Source organism: Olea europaea, unplaced genomic scaffold, assembly GCF_002742605.1.
Source record: "Olea europaea var. sylvestris unplaced genomic scaffold, O_europaea_v1 scaffold405, whole genome shotgun sequence".
NCBI classification, from domain to species: Eukaryota; Viridiplantae; Streptophyta; class Magnoliopsida; order Lamiales; family Oleaceae; genus Olea; species Olea europaea.
Window position 1 is genome coordinate 249,734 of NW_019260152.1, and position 3,718 is coordinate 253,451.

Here is a 3,718-nt window from a genome sequence, read left to right on the forward strand (position 1 = left end):
AATGACTATAGACTCGGACAAAATACAAACTAATAGTAATCAATTTAAATAAATAATTCTTAACACCCTCTCTTAAACTAATATCCACAGAAATCAGTTTAAGAAGAAATTCAAAAATATGAAAAATGACATCCTGCGAAGAACATACTCCTAGCATTCTTCTTAGCTTTACAAACACTGCTTGCATAAGCGGTTTAGTCATAATATTAGCCACCTGCTCTTCACTCTGGTTGAACATTACATCAATTGTACCATCATTGCAGGAATCACAAAAAAAAAAAAAAAATGATATATCACATCCATATTTTTGCTGCTTCCGTTCAGAACTGAATTTTTTGAAATTTTGATAGCTAAAACAATATCACAGTGTATGATTGTTGGACCTTTCTACTGGTTTTGAAGTGTTTCCAGTAGCCTCCTCAGCCAGACAACTTGACAAGAGCTTGAGGCTACTGCAAAAAATTCAGCTTCTGTTTTTGATAAAGTTACAATTTATTGTTTCTTTGATGACCATGACACAGCTCCAGAACTCATCAGAAAAACAAACCTAGTGTAATTTTTCTATCATCAAGATCTCCAGCATAATCACTGTAAAAAAAACCAAACAAAATTTCCTTTGTTCCTGCTGTACACAGAATTTCATAGTCAAAATGTACCTTTCAAATAGCGAAAGATCATTTTTGCAGCTAAGAGATGATTCTCAGTTGGATTCTCCATATATCGGCTAATTAAACTAATACCATGCATGATGTTAGGCCTTGTTGAAGTTAGATACATCAAACTTTCAACTATTTGCTTGTAAAATGTGGCATTTATCTTTTTTATTTTTATTTTTTTTTTCCCTCTGTCATTTTGCGTCAAATTTATCCCACATTCAGTTGGTGTGCTAACTGGAGTGCACTCCTTCATTTTGAACCTGTCTAGTATCCCAAGAGCATAACTTTTCCATCAAATAAAGATACCAATAGATTATTGCACAACTTTAATACCAAGAAAAGAAAAATGCATTAATCCCAAATCTGACATATCATATTCACTCATCATATTTTTCTTAAAAGCATTAATCATAGCACTATCATTACCAGTATATATCAGATCGACAACATAAAGGCACACAACAAGCATTTTTCCATCATTTCCTAGCTTTGTAAAATGCTTATATTCGTGAGGACATTTAAGAAACCCTTATCTTGAGAAATAAGCATCTATACGACTATATCAAACTCTTGGTAATTGCTTTAGTCTATATAATGACTTTTTTTAGTCTGTATACCTTACTCTCACTGCCTTGTTTCACATAGCCAAGGAGTTGTTCAACATATACCTTCCAGCAGCTCACCATGTAAAAATGCTGACTTCACATCCAATTGATAGATAGGCTACGAATTGAGAGCAACAATGTATAACACCAATCGAATTATGTCAAGCCTTACGACTGGAGTAAACACCTCTTTGTAATCAACGCCAAATTCTTGTTTGTACCATTTTACAACAAGTCGGGCTTTGTACTTGTCAACTCCTCCATCTTTATTCAGCTTTGTTTTATACATCCATGTAACGTCAATCGATTTCTGCCCTTTCGGAAGTTCTACCAATTCCAAAGTGTTGTTTTTCTCTATAGACTTGATTTCCTCATTCATGACTTTTTACCATTTTGAATAGTTGACTGCTTATTGGAATGTAACAAGATCACAATCGGTAAATAAAGCAATGTGAGTAATTGGATCTTCGGTTTGGTCAATTTCAACTACTTCATAATAAGTCATCCATAAGGGCCTCTTTCGAAACGACGATGATGTAATTCAGCTACTGTATTAGTAGCTTCTGTTGCTGTTTGTGAAAGAAATTTCAACAGTTGTAGGAGCTTCGTTTGATGGATTTTCGGGCACTAAAGCTCTTGGAATTTGTTGTTGTATGGATGCTACATTTCTTCATCATTTTCTTCATTAAAAATAATTGAACCAGGCTGCTGCATATTCCAATCCCAAATTCTTTCTTCATAAAAAATGACATCTTTGGTGGTAATAATTTTCCTTGTCAGTGGGTTGAACAATTTGTATACGTTCGTTACTTCGCTTACACCAAGAAAGACACACCTTTCACCCTTATCATCAAGCTTCTTCCTCTTCTCATCTAGGACATGTGCATAGACGATGCAACCAAAAATTCTGAAGTGATATACATCTGATTTGTGTCCACTCTAAGCTTCCTCAAGTGTCATGTTCCGAAAAAAAAAAAAAAAAAAAAAAAAAAAAAAAAAAAAAAAAAACAGAAATTCTGCTCAACACATGAATGCTCCAATTTACTATTTCGGGCTAGAAATATTTAGGAATTTTCCCTCTTGCCAACAAGCTTCTCACCATGTTAAGGATGGTTCTATTTTTCCTCTCTGACACACCATTTTGTTGTGGTGTGCAGGCAACTATGAGTTCCCTTCGAATACCATACTTATCACAAAAAACATCAAATTCCTTTGAACAATATTCTCCATCATGATCAGTGCGAAGAGATTTAATGACATTTTCTGGAGAATTGAAGCTTTTAACTGTACTAAAAAGCTTTTGACTTTTCCTGAAAAAAAAAAATAAACCCATGTTTTTCAAGAATAATTATCAATGAAGTTAAGAAAATATCTTTTACCCCCATATGAAGGTGGATTTATTGGCTCACAAATATCTGAATGAACTAGCTCCAAAACATTTTTGCTCTCCATGACTTTCCTTGAGGAAATTGAGAACGGTATTATTTTCCAACAACACATTCTTCACAAACTTTACAAGGAGTGACAATTTGAGGAAGACATGTCACCATATATTTCTATTGAAATGTCCTTAATCCACCAATGTTCAAATTACCATAACGAAAAAAGTAATGTTATTCATAGTCGATCACTGCGGTAGTCACCTTACATGGTATTCTACATTGCGGTTTGTGATTTGATGTATTAATTTGATAATTTCTTCTTGCCACATATATCAAATCACTCACCATCACATGTGTGCCACATAAGATGATTACAATAGTGAGTGATTGTAAATAGTATTATTCTAACGAAAATACCAAAGCCATGAAGGATTTTTTATTCCAGCCATCAAACAAGGTTGAGCAGTTTCAATCTTCAAGGGAAACAACCTGTTTGAACTTATTTGAATAGCAACAATAGCTCCTCTAAAAGGAATATATATCTCACAAACACCAAGTTGGATAGTTATTACATAACCTTTTCTTGCAATTAACTAGCACTTTACTGGTTACTTTTCAAATCAGAAACATAAAAGACATTGGAAATTGTTTCTACAAAATCGTTCTTAGTTCTAATATAGATCCTCCCGTCATCTGCCTTTTCCATGAAATTTATCATTATTTTGATCATTTGGCTGCTGCCTGCTATAGTTGCCATCCTTATTACCTTGATCTCCCTTTCTTCCTTTACCTCTTTCTCGAGAATATGAGGAATGGTTAAGGGTAAAAGCCTTTAAAGCTTGCTCCTCTGTAGATGAATTTCGATTCGTCTTTTGTTCATGGACCAGCAATGAGCTCTGGAGTTAAAGGGCAACTATGTCTTTGGATTCTTCAATTGAGCAAATAACGTAATCAAACTTCGGAGCTAAAGAACGTAGTATCTTCTCAACGATGGCAACATTGTCCATCTTCTCACCATTGAATCGCATTTTGTTGGCTATTTCCATAGTCCTTGCACAATAGCTGGTCATAGATT